The sequence below is a fragment of the Myotis daubentonii genome, chromosome 10 (assembly GCF_963259705.1).
Source record: "Myotis daubentonii chromosome 10, mMyoDau2.1, whole genome shotgun sequence".
Taxonomy (NCBI): domain Eukaryota; kingdom Metazoa; phylum Chordata; class Mammalia; order Chiroptera; family Vespertilionidae; genus Myotis; species Myotis daubentonii.
In genome coordinates this window covers 20175695-20199599 of record NC_081849.1, presented here as the reverse complement: position 1 = coordinate 20199599, position 23905 = coordinate 20175695, and positions in this window count along the sequence as shown.

The window sequence follows — 23905 nt, the reverse complement described above, 5'->3', positions numbered from 1 at the left end:
GGGACCTATGGCCTTTCCTGAAGTAACAGTGCAGTGGGGAAAAGAAAATAATCATTTTGGGGTAACTGCTGGACACTAATTCTAATTCTAGGAAACCAAGCAGGTCACTGTGGTCTACCAGTCAGGATGGGAGCCTATAGCTCAGGGGGTCCATTTCATTTTGGATCCAGCGGTTCACTGAACATATAGTGTGGTTATTTTCCCAGTTTCCAAATGCATAACTGGAATAGACATACTCAGCAGCTGGCTGACTCCCCATCTTGGTTCCCTGACCTATGGATCGAGGGTCATTACATTGGGAAAGGTCAAGTGGAAGCCACTAGTGAACCACATTCCTAAAGGGATTGTGGAGAAGAGTTCCACGATAAGGCCTTGAAATATGAATTGGGATTCATTCAAATCACCTATTTGGCCTGTGCAGAAGGATACAGATAAACCTTGGAGAATGGTAGTATATTATCATAAACTTAACCTTGTAATGATTCAAATTGAAACTGCTTTCCAGATGGTTTTATGGTTTGAGCAAATTAACACATGCCCTGGTATCTGGCATATAGCTATTGAGCTGCCAAGGTATAGCTATACCTGTCAATAGGTCTACCAGAAGCAGTTTTCCAACACAATCAGCCTGAGTGATCACATGGTGGAAGAGTGCCATAGGGGCACACTGTTGGTCTCATCACTTACCACTGTCTTTCAGGGATGTCCCAGAGACAGTAGTGCTGCAGCTGTCCCTTCTGGACGGTGTCTGCATATGTGCAGGGCCATCTCTAAACCAGGCCCAGGTCTTCTCTCCCTCTGTCAACTGATTATAGGGAGCTCCCTCTGAGGACACAGGTGCAGGTGCAGGTACAAGCTTGGAGAAAGTAGTGTAGCAGGCGTTGGAACCATGAACATTTGGTCCACATCTTCCTGTAATCTACTTGTGCCTTCAGACCCTACTTGGGTCCTCAAGTAGTGAATCATTGTTGGTAATTTTATATTTATATTATTTATATTTATATTTATATTTATATTTATATTTATATTTATATTTAATCTCCCTCCCTTTACAATGAGGATCTTATGAATTTCAGGCCACTATGATCTGATCCCTGTTATATACAGTTGCACTAAATAGTAGTCACTACATCAATTCAAACCTATTTACCATATTATAAGCCAGAATAATCTCATGTCACTCTTCTTATTAGAACCTCTAAAAGGTTTCTAATTACAGAAGATTAGAATCCAAAGTTATTAATGTGGCACGGAGGACACATTTTAAAATCTAGAAATTGCTTTGTTCTCTGGTTTACTTTTTAGAAGTGATTCTCCATTTATTTTTAAGTCCAAGAATACTTCCCTACTTAGAGGTTTTCTAATGTTTTCCATTTTTCCACATTTGGGCATTTACATGATATTCTCTTGGACCTTCCCCTTAAGGTCTTTCCCCAGGATTATTATTATTTTAATCCTCATCTGAGGATATATTGCTCATTGTTATTTTAGAGAGAGGGGAAAGGAGAGAGAAGGAGGAGAGAGAGAGAGAAAGATGGACATGAGAGAGAAGTAGATCGTTTGCCTCCCCGCATGTGCCAGACACGGGTGTGGGAGGAACGGCAGGGAATCGAACCCATAACCTTTGGGTCCCTGGGCTGACACTCTAACTGCTGAGCCAAACCAACCAGGGCTTCCCAGGATGATTTTTTTAATTCCTAATTTCCCTTCAGTGTTTGGTTCAAATATGACTTCATCTATGAATCAACCCTTCCCTGATCCCTCCAGGCTGTGTTGATTGTTTCTCCTATAGACCACCAAGTAAGAACTCTTTATCTCTATCCTAGTCATTACACATCTGAATTGAAGTTTCCTGTTTATCTCTTTCTCTTTCTTATAAAGGGAGGTATTATCTGACCTACCATCCTCCTCATTTATAAGATAGAATATTTTACTTAATGTATTTTCGTTGAATTTTAGTTAGAAATAGAGACATAGCAAAACTTCTATTTTTATTTTCTTATTTAAATTATAATGTCATCAGATCTTTCACTTTTACTAGACACATTTCTATAACAGGGTTACCATGACTCCAGAGAAGCATGACTTTAAAGTAGCACAATTGCTATATTTGAGAACAGAGCATTTTATTTCTCAGACTTCGGAATGGGAAGAGCTGCGCTGTCCGTCTGTAGGATATTTTCACGGCACATGCTTGCACCTTAACATCTGTGCCATTTCGTTTTGAATGTCTGACAGGGAAATTGCTCAACAGGTACCCACCTGTCAACGCCTGCCACTGTGGGGCTTTAACAGGCAGCGCGGGCTCTTCAAAGGAACTGCGCCTGAGCAGGGGCACTCCACTGGGAGCCACTGCCTTAAGTGCTTTGAAGCATCCACAGGACACTTGCACTTTTCAACATCAGGTCTCCTGCGTTCCTGCAAAATTAGTCTCTGCTCATCAACTCCTTCTTATTTGTCACCTAAGCTGACAGCAATATGATGGATGCTGTTTGCTGACTTCTCAACAGGCCTTTAAATACTGTCTTATCTCTGACGTTTCATTTATCTCTGGTGCCTTACTTGTCAGTTACTTATCTCATGTAGTAATTATTTCTTTACTTAACAGTGACCTTTTTTTCTGAGAAGTTCCATGTGCTTGGCAAACATTTTTTATATATATATCAGAGAAATACAGAGTAGTTGAGATGGGAGATGGTGATAAAAAATAATTTTAAGCAACTTCTGGGAAGCACGTTCAAAACAGTTGCTATATAAGAAAATGTCTTCATATAAAATATACCTTTTATTATTTTATAAAAAATATTATTTTGAGGAATGTTGTGCCATGTAAGATATGAGACCTGGGGAAAGTACTCTTTTTCTACTTCTCTAAACCTATTAGTCCTCCTCTGTTACTTATCATCATTGGTCAACTTCAAACAACCCCCATGTCCCAAACATCAAACAATCCTCCAGATCGCCTTCCCATGGTCACATGTTCATCAAATTCTGCTAAATCTCTCATATTTACTCATTCAGACAGATGTTGTTAAGTACTTGACACATGCCAAGGGCTTTGATGCCTGGTGTGATGGAAGGATAAACTAAGTCTGCATGATCCCTGACATCATGGATTTTTATGGACTAGTTTGAGAGGCAGACAGATGTTAATCAAATCATCTCACAAACAACTGTCAGTAAATTATAGAGAAAGAGAGGTGTTTAGTGCTTCTAGTGCATACAGGGTGGGCAAAAGCAGGTCTACAGTTTATGTGAAACAGTTTATTCTTGTATTATTATTTATTAATTATTGTATTTTTCCATACAAGCAACTGTAGCCCTACTTTTGCCCTACCCTGTATAATAAAACTTCACTGAGGAAGCCATGCACTGTGTTCGCCTCTGGAGGAACAGGCTGTGAGCAGAGGCAGGGAGGTCTGGAATGTTTCAGCTGCAGAAATAATGCGCAAGGGCTCAGTGGTCAGAGGCGTGTGTGAAAAGTGAGGTTGGAAAATGTCTAAAGGAGTCGGAATAAGGTTAGCAGGGACTTTTCTGTGTCAAACCTTGTACAGCAGATTATGTACATAAACTATTTAAAGCCAATGATTCATGTTAAACAGAAAATAGAAACTGAGGAATTGGCAGGATCCGAGATTTGAGTTTTGAAAGGCGGTCACTCAGGTATGCGAAGAAACATCAGAAAGGAGCAGTGGTTGGATATAAGGAGATTCTTTCAGATGCTACTGAGAAAAAGATGACCTTTTTAACAAAAACACATAAAGAGAGGTTAAAGATCACGTATTGTTATCTAAACTGTGTAGCTTGCAGTAAAATGAGAAAGGAAGAGTTTAATGGGATGAAGAATCATAAAACTATTAGACTAGTTGATTTTAAGAGTCCTCAGAGAAGGCCAATTGATGATGTCAAATAGGCCGTTAGATACACAGAGCTGTGTTTACATATTCTAGGCTGGAGATATAAATCTGCGTTAACTGCATATTAGAGGTTTGAATTAAACCCAAAATGCAGATAAAATTGCTCAAATATGAGAGACTTAGGAATGGGATGTAATGACCTTTAGCACATAATGTCTGAGGGGAGAAAATGATGAAATTAGACAGCAAAGCATGGCATAGAGAGATATAAATAAAATCATAAAAGGCAAAAAAAAAAGAATATTTCAAAAGGGACTGCCTGGCCAAGAGAAATGAAAGCATATACCTAAACAAAAACTTGTATACAAATGTTAATAGGAGTATCATAGCCAAAAGCTGGAAACCACGCAAATGCCCATCAACCAGTGAATGGTTACACACATTATGGAATACTACTCGGCAATGTAAAGTAACAAACTAATGACATATACAAAAACATAGATAAAAATGAAAAGCAGTGGAGTAAGGGGGGGAGATCAACCAAAGGATTTGTATGCATGCATATAAGCATAACCAATGGACACAGACACCAGCGGGGTGAGAGAATGAACAGGAGTGGGGAGGGGGGCAATGGGGCCTTAAGGACACATATGTAATACCTTAATCAATAAAGAAAATAAAACAAAAAAATGAAAAGCATAGTGCTAAATGAAAGAAGGCGATGATAAAAACAACACGAAGTTCTAGAAAAAGAGAAAATGATCATAAAATAAAGAACACGAATGCTTCTCTGGAGCCTAGGGTGAGAGGAGAGAGAAGAGGGGAGATTTGCTGCAAAGGGTTAGGAGGGAGCTTTTGGAGTTATGGAAATACCCTGTGTCTTGCTTATGGTGGAAATTAAGTGGTGAGTTTTATTTAGGCGAATTATGACTCGATAAAGCCAGGCAATGAAGGGAGCTGTGGGTCAGCAAAATTAAATGCTATTGAGAGGCCAATGAGATCGAAACTGAAAAACTACCTATTAAGTTAAACCTATGGACACAGTTGGTGTTTTTTAATCACAATGAATGTACTACAAGTTAAATCACAGTGATTATTTGTAATGACTGAAGTAATCTGTAATGACTTAAAGAAACAAAACCAATAAGTTTTCTATAATTTAAGACTGTTAATTAACTACTTCAGTACCTATCAACTATTTAACTCTTAATCTTTAGTTAGCTGCCAACAGACACATTCTTCTTTCTCTTAGGAAGTTTGAGAAAATAAGTTGATACCTAATGATTAGTAGTTTTCTTCATACTTAGCTTTGGGCCTGAGATTTCAAGGTAAAGACAACAGGAAAAGTCCCCAAATCAATATTAAAAACTCTTACTGAGTAAATGCATAGTAAATGCTCAATTAAAATTCATGGAAACTGAACTTTAATACCTTTAGCTTATAGAATCCATTCATTGTATTTGTTCACAATATTAATGATGGAGAATCATTGACTGATTTCTATGTTAAAAGCATATACTGCAAAAAAATAGATTTATGTCTAAAAGTAAACTGAATAATCTAAGTTAGGGCTAAAGTACTATGCCAATTATCTAGTCCAACAACCTATTCAAAAACTCCTGAGTCTACCGATTATTAAAAAGGTTAGGAAAACCCAACCAATGTGGCTCAGTTGGTTGAGCACACCAGGAGGTCACTGGTTTGATTCCCAGTCAGGGCACATACCAGGGTTGTGGGTTTGGTCCCCAGCAGGAGGCATGCAGGAGGCAGTTGATAGATGTTTCTCTCTCAACCACACTTCTATCTCTTGCTCCCTGCTCCTTCCTCTTTCTGAAATTAATAAAAACATATTTGAAGAAGTGGTTGGGAAGGAAACTATACCTATTGTTTTAAAATATGTTATCTCAATTAAATTGAGCACAACTTGGAATTACACAAATGTCTACGTCTATATTCTGTATCTGTAATCTGAATATCTATGTCTTGGATTATGTACACACTATGCTATTTCTGAAAACTTATTTTACCTTTTTGAAGCTCAGTTTCTTCATCCAGAAAAATGTATTTGTAACAGCAATAAAACAGTAAATATGTATCTCCTAATATAAGAAAACAGAATTATATAAAAACTCATTTAAAGTATAAGGTCTACAGAAGATATGTGATATTACTTGTGATTTGTGCCACATAAATGGTTTACAAAATGGTTTCATATGTATTCTCTCACTTAATATGCCATTTTATCCTTTATACAATCTTATGAGGCAATTCTGCAGTTGCTATGCCACTATAGTATTATAATGTTTCTTCCACTTACTCAATGTGATTCAATAAAATACAGGCATGACCTCACAATATTTACATGCGGTATGACCATGTATGTTGGATGTGGCCTCTATCATTTAATATTCAACATACATATGCTATAGCCAATGCTCAATCATGACTAACCATTTGATAAATTGTTCTTATGTATTTAAACTATTCCTCCCCCTGGTAAAACTACACCAAATATTGTATCTGTATTGAAACTTTTAACAGTCTAAAGCTTTATCTCTGCTACACATATAGCACTTTATTATACTGTATATCTTACTCAAATTACTTCATATATTTAAATATCCAAGTTTATGGCAAATCTTTCATTAGCAAAGACAGTAGAAAGTACTGCAGAATAGAATGCCATACATCAGCATGGAGAAATAACTGAGCTAAGGGAAAGAAGGCATGGGATCTAGCTGTAGCTCCATTATTTAGTTACTGATGACCCTCAATTTGTCCTGGAGCCTCCAGTCTTACCCTATCCATCACCATTGCTGTCATATTGCATATGTGACATTGAGGTTTCTGAGCTGCCTTTGTGTCACAGGGAATTTATCTATAATATGAGAAATATTATATGTTGAAGACAAGGTCATAAATATTGAAATGTAAAGTATAAACATGAAATGTTTGACATGGTGATTAGCACATAACAGGAGCTCACATTCTTATTGAAACAAAAGGAGGTGTAGATAGGTGGATAAATAGGTACTTTTTATAATTACATTGCCCTTATTTATTATAAATACACTTGCTTAGGCACATTTTACACACACTGTTTGATATGCTCTACACTTCCAGGAAAAGGCAATATCCATTAGTTAAAAAAATAAAAACACAAAACTCACCCTTTGACAGCACATATCATCAATTATTTTCTCTGACCAACTCTCATGATATCAAACATGATGTATAATAAACTAAGCAGAAGTAGGGACTCCTGTTTTGAAGAAGTACATCTGACCTGAGAACAATAGAAAAATATAATACTCAACAGAAGAATGATGCTACTTAATTGAATTGCAATGGCGTTGATTTTAAAGACTGTCCTGGGCAAATAAACTGGCTTTCATTTCTACTGCTTAAGTTTGGGCAAGATTATAGATGTAGCTAGAGAAATGATGAAAGGAAAAATTAATGAACATAAATCAAAAATTCTTTTTATGTCTGTACTTGTGAACTCTCTTCTCTCTCTAATATGTTTCCCCGGATGCATCTGAGGCCCGCAGTCCTGTTTGATTTGCACAATCCCCTTGCACATTATACCTTTACACATCTGACTTTGGGGTCCTGGGCTGCCATTACCTAACCCTTCTCCCATCAGCGGAGCTAACACAATTGAGTATGAGTTGAAAAAAGACAGTTAGGACCAGTGAGGAAGAATGAGAGAGGTAGAAAGAAAGATGTGTGTTGCCAGTGGCACTATGTCATAATAGAACACAATAACCATTTAGAGAGTAGGTATCCTTAGGAACTTCACTCTAAAATCAATATGCCAGCTGTGAAATACAGCTCTGCTGCTGGCAATTTTTTTCAAGGAAAAATAATTTAATAGATTTAACAAAAACAGAAAGCATATGAGTAAATTTATCCCCAGAGAGTGAATGGTCCCCAGGAACAGAATGTAGCAAGAAAATCACTAGCTGTCCACTATGCCATGGTTTATACATTAACGTAAGCATGGTGGGTGGCATGGCGAGATGGGCCAGCTCCTTCAGGATGGTCTGAACTCATCCATAAGTGCCCCATGTACTCAGACATACCTTTGATTGAACTCCATCCACCACCACTCCACCCCTACACACACATGCACACTCATGAACACACGTGCACATTCATGCACACACACCCACATTCATACACACACACTCCTTTCTCGGGGTTAATATTAAATGGCTCTTCAAATTTTAAGATATTTACCTAATTCTAAAATAACCAGGCACTTGTACTGGCTTGCTTTAGATAAAGGAAATGGTTGCATTTGTTTGTAAGGGTGACTGTATGGATACACGTTCTTACTTTAGATTCTATTAGGGTGCTGCCTTTTAGCTCCAATTGGATGTACTAGAGAAATGCAAGGCTCGCACTCATGGACAGAACTGTAACCAGAGGCCCTCTCTCAGAATTTCTGGCTTAGGGTGTAGGTAAACGTAAGCTAGCAGGACTGGCAAAAGTTAACAAAATTGTTACCGAATTAACAACCAGGCTGTCAGTAACTCAAAGTGGGGAAACATAAACCCTCCCAAACAGTATTTCTTTTGTGAAGAGACTCTGAGGTAATGCTGTTATGATAATAATAATTTTGGACTAAACCTATGTGTCAGAGACTTTCCAAAGTACGTTATGCAGGTTATCATTTTTAAAAATTCAATCCTGTGAGGTAAGCACTATTATTATTCCTTCCTGCAGTAGAATGTGCAGGTACAATGCTCTCTAAAATGAAAGAGTAAAATGATCCTTTTTGTTCCACTGGAAAAACTTGACACTAAAAACATTGTATAAATAGCCTAGCCGTCATGACTCAGTGGTTGAGTGTCAACCAATGAACCAAGAGATCACGGTTCAATTACCAGTGCGGGCACATGCCCTGGTTGCAGGCTCAATCCCCAGTAGGGAGTGTGCAAGAGGCATCTAATCAATGGTTCTCTCTCATCATTGATATTTCTATCTCCCTCTCCCTCTCTCTTGCTCTCTGAAACCAATAAAAATATATTTTTTTAAAAAAGCATTGTATAAATAATGTAAAGAGATCATGGATGTAATGAGAGAAATGAAAGTGTAGATTAGGAATTTAACTAAAATATTTAAAAATGTCTCCTAACCATAACTTGAGAGGAAAAAAACCACAAAGAATTCTTTCACAGTGGAAGATAAATACAAAGAGTCATTATTGTCCTACACCCTCGTCCCATGCGAAAATAAAGAAAACAGATAAAACAATGTATTTAGAGGTGAAGAACTGTTTCAAGATCTATTCCTAAAAACTAACTTGAGAGTCATAGATAGTATAGTCTCCCACAAAATATCACTTGATACTTTCATGAATTAGTCATGTCCCTATATTTTATTTTTGATGCATTATGACAGCTCTTTTTTTAAAAGTTCTATGCAGTTTCCATCTCACAATAGAGGATTCTAATTCTAATTAGTTTCTAATTCTTGACACATGTGCAATAATAAGCTGTTGTAGCTTATTTTTTCAACAAAGAAAAAGACACCAGAACAAAAACAACAAAGCCAGAATGATAACTAAAAATCTTAAGGTTTAAGAGTTTGATTTGCTGCACCCACTCTCCAGTTTGCAGCAGGACTTAACACCCCCTAAGACTTTACAACTAGCAGTTTTATATTTCATTTATGCATCTACCAAGTGCTTACATATCCCACGAGTGAAAGACATGCTTATTCTAACATAAAAGTGCTGGCTTGATTCTCTGAAGGAGGAAGAGGGCAGTGTGGTGGGTAGAAATTTATCACTTCGCAGCTTGTTCTTGGGTGGCCAATGAGGCTGTCTTCTGAGGAAAAAAAAATGACCAACCCAAGGAACAGGGGCTGAGTTCAGAAGACCACCTGAGGATGTCTTGTGACCTGAAGTCTCATTCTGAAATGGGTTTGCCTTTTCTCAGTGAAGGGAGAGCCCCCACTGCCTTCCTGAGACACAGGGTGCAATCAATACCTACATGATGCTGCCAAAGATCCCGGCCTGCTATGCAAGCTCCAGTCCCACAGAAACACTGCTGCCATCTGAATCATCAGGAAACCAGCAGGAGCTAGCTTTCCCACATGACTCAGCAGTGTTTCCTAAAGTTGCCTAAAGTGTGTGTGTGTGTGTGTGTGTGTGTTGGAGAGAGTGGAGGAGAGGGAAAGCCAGAAAGAAACACTGATGTGAGAGAAACACATGGATTGATTGCCTCCTGCAGGAGCCTCGACCTGGAGGAACATGCAATGGAGGTACCTGCCCTTGACCAGAATCAAACCTGGGACCTTTCAGTCTGCAGGCCAACGCTCTATCTACCGAGCAAAACTGGCTAGGGCAGGACTTTGGTTTTGATCTTTGATTTTAAAAAATAAGTTATACATGGTATATTTTGATATATCTATAGAGAGACACAGCCATAGATACAGATGCAGATATAGAGATATGTGCAATGTATACGAGGTCATGAGATTTATCAGCTCAGGTTACAAATGCTTCAGTACTATGCTTCTGAAATCACAGCCACCTGACCAATGATGAGAAAACAGTCTTGAAATTTCTTCACTTTCTAAGGAAGTAAACACTGACATCTGTGCACCCTAGCCAATGCCCTTTCAGCCAGGGATGGGAATTTAACTCATGACAATGACAACCAATCGTCTAACACATGTTCTACATATTTATTAATTGAAAGGGTTTAACAAAACTTAAATATACAGAAACAGCCCCTAAAAAGGGAGGATATAAGTAATGTTATGCCCAGGTTTCAAGATCCCCTAAAGGACATGACCAGGGAGCACTGAGTCCAATGCAAAAGCATAGAGTCTTTATTCAAGCCCAGGATTTGGTCTCTCTGCCTCCCCTACCAACGCAGCGATAGGGTGCGAGAGAGCCCGGAGTTCCAAGAGAACAAAGAATTTATAGGGCTTGGGGTCGGGGGGGGGGGGGTTGGGGCACACTCTGACCACTGATTTGGCCGACTCTGGTTGGTTGAGTGAGGGCTGGGGGCTAGTGACACAAGGGCAGGGTGCAGCTAGGGTCTGGTTACACAAAGACGGCGGGGGGGTGGCTAGCATACTCTTGTCCTTGGGCTAGTTTCCCCTGCTTTCCCATTGGCTGAGATAAGGGAAAGCTGAGTAACTGATACATTCTGCGGCTTTTTCTTGGAAGAGGGGTTAGGGACACAGCTATCAGTCCTGTTCTGTCCTTTCAGTAACTTTGACTTCTACTCTTCCCTTCATTTCCCAATACATGAGATAGAGGAAAGGAAAGTATCAGATCAGCCCCAGCTGCCTTGTTCATAGAGTAGGGCACAGACCCTGGGCCTTTTGCACAAGGTTTCCAACCATAGTAACCAATAGCTCCTGAGTACATAACTTCACTTCAGGTCTTAGGAAGCCACTATTGAACACAAATGCCTTTGATTTGATTTGTAGCAGTAGGAATATCTTCTCAGGCTCATTTATTTTCTCTTGAGAGCTCACAAACTGATTGGCCAGCAGAATAGGAACACTGTTTACCTTGTTGGAGGCATGACCCATAGAGACCAGTATGCATTGCTGAAATCTACTTCAAAAGACCTGCAGTGAGAGCTGTTGAAACAATGGCAGGGCTCAAGCTTATCCAACATTCTCCGTGGCCTTTCAGCACCGTCAGCCACACAGTTGGGAGGTCCTTTGAGAATTCATTCATTTTTCCCTGTCAGGACCCATTTTTGACGCAATGGATTATTCTTACCACCAAACATATTAATAAAAGAGAGCATGCAATTCAGCCGTTCGCTGTGGAACACAAATATCCTTGTCTTTTCCTATGAAAGGGAGGGTCCTATTTAAAAGAGGTGAAAGCTGAAACCGGTTTGGCTCAGTGGATAGAGCATTGGCCTGCGGACTTAAAGGTCCCAGGTTCGATTACGGTTGAGGGCATGTACCTGGGTTGCAGGCACATCCCCGGTAGGAGATGTGCAGGAGGCTGCTGATCGATGTTTCTCTCTCATCGATGTTTCTAACTCTCTATCTCTCTCCCTTCCTCTCTGTAAAAAATCAATAAATTATAAAAAAAAAATAGAAGTGGTGAAAGAGATTTCATTTTCCTTAGAGGTAACTCTGCCCATCTTGCTTCATGCTGTAACTCAATCTCTGGCTTAAATATCTGCTTTTTTTAAGGGTTTGCACAAACTATCTCAGTATCTAAATTCCTTAAAATTTTTCCCCTTTGTTCTAGTCTTCCCAGCCTTTGGCTCTTGCTTTGGCTTTCCTTTTGGTCATCCGGTTTCAACCCTGCTCTCTCACTTATTCTGTGTCTTCTTAGCTGAGGTGTTTTTGACTCTGCCCCTGACAATGCTCTGCCTGGCTTTGCGGGATCCCTCCCAAGAAGGGCTCCTCTCAGCAAACACTAGAAAAATTCATGCTCACAAACAATTAGCCTTTGTAGTACCAGCACTCATTTATGTAAATTGTACTTATTCTTCTGTAGTAACAAGTGGCATGAATAATGAAAACAAAGGGAGGAATCAACATTAAAATACAGTTTGTGTTTACAGTGACCTTGACTATGAAATTGGAGACTGACAATCAATTTCTGAAAACAATGTACTTTAGTTACGACAAAGCAGTATATTATTGTATTATTTTGGAAGGCACAGACTTGAAGGAGAGAAAGACCTCCCTCATCCACCTGTACCAATCTGGAGATATTCCTTAACAACTCCAGTGCTCAGTTCCTTCAACTGTGAAATAAAAATAATAGTATTCATCTCTCAGGGCCAGTAATGAGTTTCCCATGCAAAGTATCTGTATGACACAAAATAACATTTAAGTAGTTTAGTAAACAGTAGTAGACTCAAGAGAGAGTATTATAATAATACATTTAAAAGTAGTAATGATCAACATAATTTGATGAACAAGAATAGATCCAGAGACAAATGGTAGGGGAGAGGGGGTTAGAGAGCAACCAAAGGACTTGTATGCATGCATATTAGCATAACCAATGGACACAGACACTGGGGCGGTGGGGGCTTGCCCAGGGTGGGAATGGCTGGTTGGGGGCGGGGGGATGTCAATTGGGGAAAAAGGAGGCATATGGAAAACTTTATCGACAATAAAAAAAAGTAGTAATGCCTAAAACATATTTGTTTATCTAACCAAAAGGTTAAATTTAGAGACATAGCCAGGCTATTCTGATAAAAAAAAAATGATGGGAGTAAATATTTAAGCAGATGGAATGATTTGGAAGATATAAAAGACTGTCCTTCACATAATCAGAATCGGTGACCCTCTGGGACTCTGGGCTCAGATGGATGAGGAATGCTAAGTTACCTGACAACAAAGCATGGCCAAGACATTTTGCAACAACTTTCTTCAAGATGGAGAGTTTGTTGTTCCGCCTATTTGATTATGAAATATGTAAGAGCTGGACTGAACAATAGATTGCGGCAGAAATAACCTTGTGCAAGTTCTAAAGTTTAGGCCTCAAGGGGTACTGTGGATCCTTCCGCCACCTTCTGGGAATGCTGATCTGAGATGCCATTTAAGGATGTCAATCTGGCTACCAGGAGATAAGAGGGTTCCTGGGGAACTAAGAGTGTCCTAGGGGCCATTCAGCACTAACTGCCCAAACTGTAAGAAATTTTAGCCCAGCCATCCCTCAACTGAACTAGTCACGTGAACACACAGGTAAAACCAGCAGAAATCTGCCCAGCCAAGCAGATTTATGAAATTATGAAATTATGAGATATAATAGTGTTATTGTTGTAAACCACTAAATTGTGAGACATGGTTTTTATGAAGTAATAGATAACTAAATCACTATTGACAAATTGATTTAGAAATAACTGAGACTTTTCTCAGGAAAGGATCTAAGTAAAGCTGAATATACAGCATCTTTGTCTGACACATTTTTATAGCAATAGTTTTCCCAGGTATTTTACATCTGTGGTTAGAGAACCCTAGGTTGTGGAAATTTTATAACTATAAAATAAATAGTTTATCATAGAACTTTAAAGTAAAAAAAAAACACTTTAATATCTAAAGATCTGTGCTTTTATAAAGCCTCTTATTAGAAGTCATTCCATGTGTGACAGTAGCAACAAAACCACAGTCCTTATTGGCCTTGACAGTTAAATACCAATGTGTCCCTGTGGGATCTATTATAACTCCATTTAAAAATGTGAACTTGCTTATAAGCAGATCACAGTTTAACAATGGTTTCTCTTTTTTTAGTGCGTTTTGAATACCCATGAATTTTGTGATTTTTTTAATCTTCATATATCTATATCTATTTTTCTCAGAGAGGGAGGGCAGGGGCGGGTGGAGAGAGAGAGAGAGAGAGAGAGAGAGAGAGAGAGAGAGAGAGAGAGAGAGAGAAATATGAATCACTCCAGGCTGATTTCAGAATATCTCCAATATTTAAATCTCTTGAAATATACTTAGAAAAACAGTCATTCTCAAAAGAGAAATGACACTGAAATGAGGCTAAATTCTCTAAAGCTGTTAAAACTGGCTAGTGATCTGCTTGCTTTCAGCTGTCCCAACTCTATGATCCTCAAACACATTGTAGCCATAGTGAGTGAGAGGCAGAGAATCAAAATAAGTTAAGAGAGAATATTCAGTCCAGTTTAAAATATTCACATTAATGATGGCACTAAATGCAGAATGTACTTAAAATTCCTATTACTGTGAAACAAGGCTTCTGGCTACTTTCTAAACCTGATGAGTTTCACTGAATTGGCCTTAGTTAATAATGGTTACACGGTTTGTTTTTCAAACTGATCAGGAGTCATCATCAAGATTGATTGTGTCAAAGGGACTATAAGAGCAGGATTTTTTTTAAAGATGTAAACTGGGGGAGATTCACGTACTTTTAGACAGAGTAGTAAGAATTTTGACAAGTGCGTAAGGCCTTATCTGTGGCTACAGTCAAGATACAAAAATTTCCTTCACGTTGCTCCTTTATAGTTGACCCTCCCCTGCTCTCAGCCCAGCAAGCATTGTCTGCTCTGCTTCCCTACAGTTTTCCCTTTGACAGAAGAGGCCGTGAATTTTAATTACACAGCTTTCATCACATAGAGATGATCCGTCTTTACTAAGATAACACAATATTTTCCACAAGTGTGGGATTGCCTTTGGAGGAAAATGTTCCTCTGTAGCTCCAAGCTGAGATTTTTAGGTTGGCGATGAAAAACCTGTGCTGAGGATTATTTTTTAAGATAAAAGAATAAGGTATTTTGGAGGGGCTAAAAGGAATTTTTAAAAGCTAAAGGAAACAAAGGCCAGTAAACCGTTCATGCTTTAGACCATTTGCCAGTTTAATATCAGTGTTACGATTCCTCATTTTAAAGAAGAAAAGAAAGGAAAGACTAGAGGAGATAGAATAATAAGAGTAAACACAATAAAAATGCAAGTGGGATTTACTACGAGTTCACTCACCGATTCAACAAGAATTTAGCGAAGCATGTACTATGATGGCAAGGATTTTTCTAATTGCTTGGAAGAATTTATAGAAACAAGTTATCCTCCCTGGTGCAGTTTATATTCTTGTGAGGAAACATAGGCAATAAACAACGAGGCAAATAATTAGCATATAGTCACATTGTCTTATATACTATTATGTAGGTTTGAGATCCTATAAAATCTGACAAATATTTGAGGACAATTAGTTTATCTGGGGGATGAACCTAGGAATACCAGTAAGTGATTGGGAAAGTGCGTGAGGGAAGGGAAGGCAGCCGAGAAATAGTGCTATCAAGGAGCTCGGTCCTCCTTGGGGATGCTGGGAGAATGTGTAGAACGGCTTTCAGATTTATTCTAATCTGAAGATGAAATAACATAGTGTTTCTTTCAACTTCTCCCTATTTTTCATCAATTACTTTACTCTCAGTTCTTCAGATTGAAGAATTTCTGTTGATCTATATCCTCCTACTCATTATTTTTTTTTCTATGAACACATTTAGCCCATTTTTATTTCAACCCTAGAATTCTACTCTTCAACTCTAGAATTTTCCTTTTTAAATTTCTATTTCTCCTTTGAGTTTTTCAATGCCATTATAAACATAGTTTCCTTTAATTTTCCAGATGTGGTACTGATGCAGGAGAAATTAATGAGCCAGATTTCCCAGACACGAGTGGAAGTGAGGTTCTTGCAATACCTTCAGAAAATGAATTTTCTAAGACGTGCATGGGATGTGAAAAACTTTATTTGTGTGGAGTTACATTTCTCGGGTTTCAGAGTCTCATTGCTCCCAAGCCAGTCCTGGAGGAGGGGCAGCTGGGAGTACAGCAAAGCTCTAACCAAGACCAGCGTCCAGAGTTTTCCTTCCATGTTGCAGCTGGTGTAGTTCAGTGTTTAGGCCAGATTAAAGTCCTTTAGTCCACGTGTGGAGCCCAACATGGCCATGCGCCACGGGGTGCAAGGGAGGGCAGCCCCTGAGCAGGGGTCACAGGAGCCTGGGGCCCTGGAACCAGAGAAGGGTGGCTCCTTTGTCTAAAAGTTTATATATTCAGGCTTCATGTGCTTGCAGTGGCCACTGACTGGCTTTCCGGTGTGATTGATGGGCGCACAGGTGGGCACCTTCCCAGGTCACTCAGACCTTCCTGGGAATGCATCTCAACTGTCTTTGTCTAGTCCAGTGATGGTGAACCTATGACACGCGTGTCAGAGGTGACACACGAACTCATTTTTTTGGTTGATTTTTCTTTGTTAAGTGGCATTTAAACATATAAAATAAATATCAAAAATATAAGTCTTTGTTTTACTATGGTTGAAAATATCAAAAAATTTCTATATGTGACACGGCACCAGAGTTAAGTTAGGGTTTTTCAAAATGCTGACACGCCGAGCTCAAAAGGTTTGCCATCACTGGTCTGACTCTAGTCCCTTCTCCCAGCGATCAGTGGGGAACAGACTTGGAAGGTATAAAATGCAGCTTTTTTGCAAAGCCGTATCAATGGCATGCTTAAATTACTTGGTCTCCCCTTTTATTCCTTTTCTGTTAAACAATAATCAGGTTATTACAACAGCACCATTATCATTTCATCTTTAAGCATATTTAAAACAATTACTATTATGATGATGTATGCCAACTGTAATGGAAAATAAAAAAAATGATTTAAAAATAATAATAATAATAAAATTGCTTTGATGCCCTTGTCTGCTCAGTCCAATATTAGGCTTACTCCAGGTCAGTTTTTTTTTCATATTAATGGCCATTTATTTTACATCATTTATTCTACTTTATATTTCAGTGGTCAGCTAATGATTTGGGTAGATAGTTTGCTCAAATACCTCAAGCCCTGTATGTCTGTTGGGGAGCTCATTTAAACTTCAGCTAGTTTTCTGATCTGCCTTGGTTTTAACTGTCTACCAGGCTCTCTCAGTTTTCCCTGCATGGATGTGGAGTTTACTATCAGTCAGGAATGTTTGGATAACTTATGCCTGGACCTCTCATTTCTAAGTGTCATTAAACTCCTGACGTGGTCTTCCATTTGCCCCAACTGTAACTGCAACTTCTGGCTAGCAGATACGTCGCTTTCCTCTACATTTTCTATAAGCTAGCAAATTTTACTGATAATATTACCAGTTTCCACTTATTGCCCCAAAGAGATTCCACCCCCTCTGGCAACATGATTGCTGATTTCCATGGCCAGGTCCATCCTGGTCACACTACCATTTTTGCTCTCTGAGTTTGGGGCAGAGGGCGGGGGGGGGGGGGGGGGGGGAGGGGCGCGTTGTTGATGAGAGCAATAACGGGAAAGAATACCACAAACTCTGCCACTTTAACCAAAGTTGATTTTTTAAAATAAAATATGATTTTCATTCTATTCATCCTTCATTTAAGTCCACCTTGTTTATTAATTCACACCTTTTACTCCTTGTGCCTTCTCTAATCCATTTGCTTTCAAACTACAATTTTATTATGCTTTTAAATTGATTAAATTGCCTTCAGTGGCAGAGTTTATGCAAATTTAATAATTAGGAGCATCTTTGAATTCAACACAGGTTATTTAGGGCAATTAGGAATCATCTGAGACAAAAAAAGGGAGTTGTAATGGGAAAGCAAAGCAGTCTGGCAAGGTGAATTTATCTTGAAGCATTCTCAGGCACACCTTTTCTTCATAATGCAGAGTGAACTAAGAAAACGAATAAATGCACCCAATTGTCTGTGTGCATCTATATAAATATGTATGTAGTTGCAAGGATTATCAAAGAAAACATTACAAAAATTTTGAAAAAAGGATTGCCAAATCCTCCTCTATATTAAAACTTGCAAAAACAGAAACAATATCAGAGAAAATTTAACAAAAATAGGGAAATAATTGTGAGAGGTACTTGAGACTATGAGACAGGTTGCAAATACTAAAGTAAAAAAAATAATAATAATAAAGTTAGTTGCATCAATTACAATGCTCCTAAACTGACTAAAAAATACAATTGTAGAATCACGTTTTCATAATAGAGCTAGAAACTAAAATGTGAATGTTTGGGGGGAAAGTGAATAAGACACAAGTGAGTTTAAAATCTTGAAACAGGATAAACACAAAACAAAAGAAAAGTTTATCAAGTTTGCTAGACAGGATTTAGCATAGGATTTAAGAGAAGGGAGCTAGACTGTCTGGGCCTGATGGAGTCAGAAGTTACACTTAATCAGCCTTAAACCTGGAAGTTACATCTCTAGACACCCCAGGGGATAGCTGAACCCCCACCAAGCTATTAAAGCGCCCGCTCCACCCCCTTCTCTTGTAAGGAGGAGGACTGGCTTTCCAACCTCCCTGGGGTACAACCAGCCCACTGGCCTGGACTATGGTGAGGAGAAATGCACAGTGAAGGGGAAATTCCTCTGCTGGGTGCATTCTCAGTAGGAGTCAAGATGGCAACATACAGGGGCGGCGTCTAACCTGGGAAAAGGGTTGGATCTGATGAGGGCAGGAAACCTGGGAACACCTAGGAAAGAGCTTGAACTGCGGGAGAATACAGCACAGGCCCACAAAGAGCCAGGAAAGAGATTGGTTCGTTTGACATAGGCCTGCTCTTTCCCAGGCCTGAGATAATCTATTTAAAGCGTAACAAACGTTTGTTCTCCTGTTCTTTCCCATGTTCTCTCTCCATCGTGGCTGTTTGGGCCTGGCGGCCGTGCTGGCTCAAGCCTGAGCAAGCTCCAAGCAGGGGCCTGGGTGTGGCAGCACGGGCCGGCCAGAGCACAGGCAGGAACAGAGGCTGAGCTGTTGGGGGCCAGATGTAAGCTGGCAAGGTCCTTGCACCTGAAGGGGCTAGCAAGGCTGGGACCCTTACCCACACAGCTTTCCCAGACTTGTTTGGATGGCGATTATCAGTAGAATGAGAGCAACCTTTGTAGAATAAGAACAGCCTTTCATGGCTTACCAAAAAGTCTGTAACTATTTACTGAGATGTGCTGTACTGAGAACTTGTCCTTCTGCTATGTCTCTCCCTTCGAGATTAAGAGGAACAAAGAATACATTCCTCTTGACAGACCTCCTATTCAGTGTGTTGTGTATAAATAGGATTGTGTGGCTAATAAACTCGCTTCAGTTCATCGAGAGAACTGGGGTCCTCCCGACCCCGCTTTCCGGTCTTTCTTTCTTTTCTCAATTCCCACCTCCCTGCCTCAGCCCGGCTCAACCTTGTCAGGCTGGCCCTGACACTGAGCCACCCTGATGAGGACAGAGGCTGACCTGGACTAAGCTGTGGCGTGGACTAACCGGAACATGGCGGTTTGGGATGCCCTTCCAATGCCAGGTCATAGCACAGCCTCTCTAGACCCCAGTCCTTCTTCTGGGCTTGGTGAGGACAAGGCTGGACTTCTTCCCCAGAGGGATGGAGCTGAGCCACCTGGTCGTGAGTGAGGCACTGGGCACCTGGGGACAGTCCTTTGTTTCTACTCCAATAAATCGTACCACTACACCTCATCCTCCTGTACCCGGGTCCCCAAAATGCTTTTCTCGTGACTCCATAGAAGAGCCCTATTTCCATTGGCAAAAAGGTCGATACATCCTTTTTTTCAGAATATGTTTGGCCACACTTACTTTCAGAAGCTTCCAAAGAAACGATATTTTACGGCCTTTTTTTAGTAACCAGGCCTTGTACTATTATAAGACTTAGGGTCTATTTCTTCAGTAATAAAAACTTCAAAACAAGATGAAAAGTATCTCTGTCTAACTTTGTCCCGCAAGGTTAGTCTACAGCGGGGTTTGCAAACATTTTCTGTAAGGGCCAGATAGAACATATTTTAGACTTTGCGGGCTCAGAAGAATTGAGCAACTGTTCTCACTTAAAAGCTGATAGTATTTTTTAAACTGTGCATTATACATTTTAAAATGGAAAGACTATTCTTCACACACATGCATTACAAAAAGAGATGGAAGGCTATAGTTGGCTGACCCCTGCTCTAGGTATCTTTGAGATATCTATAATAATTAATAATAAAAGCATAATATGCTAATTAGACCAGACAGCTGAATAACCTTCTGGACGACCTTCCGGAGGAAGCTGTGGGGGTGGGGGTGAGGCAGAGGCGGTTAGGGGCGATCAGGCAGGCAGGCAGGCACGCTAGCGGTTAGGAGCCAGCAGTCCTGGATTGTGAGAGGGTACAGGCCAGGCTGAGAGATCCCCCCTTCCCCCTGCCTCCACAGGCACGAATTTCATGTACCAGGCCTCTAGTACTATGATAAAGGGCAAGAAAGTCAATATAGTCCTGATACAAAACGGCAAACCTATATCTTTCTGAATATGAATTGTTTCTGATCCTCTCTTCCAATTAGAGTACAAAGGATTGCATTCCCCAATCAGCAGTTCTCTGCCATTTGTCAGACACCATGCTAATTTGCTCTGACAAAGATATCACACCTGACATGGCAGCTGCAATTGAGGCTACTACTTGATACAATATGTAATTGTTTACCCTCATCCTCCCACACCCAGCTGACTCCTGCAGGGGCCAGAATGATATGTTAAATGGAGATATAATTGGAGGTAGGATGGGGACTGCCATTTCTGCATGCTTTATATCCTGAAGAATGGCACTAATATTCTCCATGCCCCGCTTACCACTCCAATCTCCTTTTTGACTTAGTATTTTGGCCAGGGAAGGGGGATTGTTTCAGAGGTTTTCCTTTGGCCTTCCCATTCATGATAGACACATCCCACAACAGGTCCCAATGGGTAAATATACCACCCTGTGGACATGCGAACCTCGTGGACACTCAATAGGCTTCACTCAGGCCAGGATTCCATCTGTTAGCTGGGCTTGGTGCTCCCTCATTCTAACAGGAGGCCAGGATGACACCTTTCCTTGGGTATCAGCTTGGACCCTGTGTCTAATGGTTCTTGAAATGTTTGAACATTTCCCTTCTCTCAGCGTGCCCTTTCCCAAGCTAATGGCATTGTCAATCATTTACAAACCTTGTGCTAGTTCAGGTTTCTTTTTCCGGAGATGAGGCTTCATCTTCATTCAGTGGGTTCCAAGTGTGAAAACTACGTCTGGAAAGAAAACTTGGAAAGGGATGTTGACACTTCACTGGGATGACCACCCTTAGGCTCTGATAGTACAGGCTTAGTTCAATGCTTGTTGGCTGGCCATCTCTTTCTTGTCTTGACTACAGTATTCTTTTTTAAAATATATTTTTATTGATTTCAGAGAGGAAGGGAGAGGGAGCTAGAAACATCAACAATGGGAGAGAATCATTGATTGGCTGCCTCCTGCACACCCCCTGCTGGGGATGGAGCCCGCAACCCCAGCATGCGCCCCTGACTGGAATCGAACCTGGGATTCTTCAGTCCACAGGCCAACACTCTATCCACTGAGCCAAACCAGGTAGGGCTTGACTACAGTATTCCATCAACCACATCCACAACTCTCTATGGCCAGGCTCTTGACTGGCACTCTGGCCCTTTCCTTCTCTACAATAATTGTGTCCAGGAAGCCTCCATCAATTAAGCACAAACTGGCTCTAGGTTCTGAGTTCCACTATCTCGTCACTCTCAGTGAGCCTAATTATATCTCAGCCTCTGCTATCATCCTCCCTGGATTACCAAGGAAAGCCACCAGGGGACATTTCAGTGATGCTGAAGCCAGCCCAACCTCTCACCTATTTTCTCCCAACCTTCATTTTCTCAAGTCTTGGCAAGCACAACAAGCTCCTTCCAATTAATCAGAGTAGGTCTGTACCACTAGCTTTCTCTCCTCCACATCAGCTGTACCGCTTCACGATCTGCCTCCTAGTAGAATTTCCTGCCATCAGAGCCACATTCTGAATGGATCAGAACCAGAGTGGTATTTTTCTTTAGGCTGATGATAGCATGCCATGTATACCCATTGTAAAGCAGGTTTGACCTAGTTTTCTGCATATGCCACAGGAAATATCTCATGATAACATAGTGTAGACTGAAATATTATCAGAAATACAGCAGGGTTCAGTACCATAGGAGCCGGAGACATATGCTCATGCTCCTCCCTCCCTCCCCCACTCCTACTTACAAGACCATCATTATGTTCTTTACACATGAGTATCTGTTCTCTGGGACTGCTCTTTTTTTTATTAATCTTTTTAAAATATATTTTATTTATTTTTTACAGAGAGGAAGGGAGAGGGATAGAGACTTAGAAACGCCGATGAGAGAGAAACATCGACCAGCTGCCTCCTGCACACCCCCTACTGGGGATGTGCCTGCAACCAAGGTACATGCCCTTGACCGGAATTGAACCTGGGACCTTTCAGTCCGCAGCCGACGCTCTATCCACTGAGCCAAACCGGTTAGGGCTGGGACTGCTCTTGATAGCCAGAACTTGTTCGAAAGCCAGGGTCTAACTGGAAAACAGAAACCATTTGAGGATTAAAGTAGACTCACTTTAATCTAGGGAATTGGTTGTATAGTATATTATGGAATGAGAAACCAAGCAAGGGACATATGAGTATATCCATCAATAAATCCAATTACCTGAACTACCAGTGAATTTACATTTTTTATCCATTTTGTAGGACTATTGTGAAGACTTATTACTTAGATCAATTTTTAAAATATGTTTTTACTGTTTTCTGTGTTGTTTTTTTTTAAGAGAGAGAAGAGAGAAGGTTAGAGAGATGGAAACATGGATGCAAGAAAAACATTGGTCAACTGCCTCCTGCATGCTCATGCTCTCTACTGAGGATCAAGCCCACAACCCAGGCATGTGCCATGACCAGGAATTGAACTGGGGACCACTTGATTCATGGGTCAATGGTCAACCACTGAGCCATACTGGCCAGTCTATTAGATCAGTTTTTAAGAGGGCTTCATGATGTTTCAAGATTTTATAGGTTGTGTGCCTTATCTCATAAAGCGATAACTTAAAAAGCTTGATTTCTAGGGGATGCCAAGGGAAAATATATTTATTTTTAACATCAGGGTTCTTCTTTATAGATATCTAATCCTAACTATTGGTATATATTTTGCTTTGAATAAACATTCGAATTTACAGAATTTGACTTTCTCTGACCAAAATGATTCTGAAAAAAACAGTATCAGTTGACTAATGGATATATATATATATATATATATATATATATATATATATATATATCCATTTATATATATATAAATTCATCATAACAAACTGCTATTTTACACATTTTAGATATTTATATATTATTTTAAATTCAACTTAGCATCTCATTTGCTGTCTATTTGGGCCCTTTTACATTCAAATCTGTTGTAACCTATTATTAATGCATATACAGCACACTAGCTAGCAATGACATCTTGATTAATTGTAATCAGCACAAGCTAATTTTCTTTTGTAAAAGCTGTAACTTCTATACACCTATGCATATTGATCATTAGCACAATGATCCGTGTCACAAGCATCTCCATTTATCATGGCCTCATTTTCATTAACGGCGTTAGTAAACACTAATTCACTTCCTCAAGTGCACAGGATGTGAAAGCGCTCTGTAAATAATTGCAAAGGTTTGGGGAGAGGTGAGAAGTAGTTTACACCTACTTTAATGGTCGCATCATTCAAGTACATCACAATGTGTGC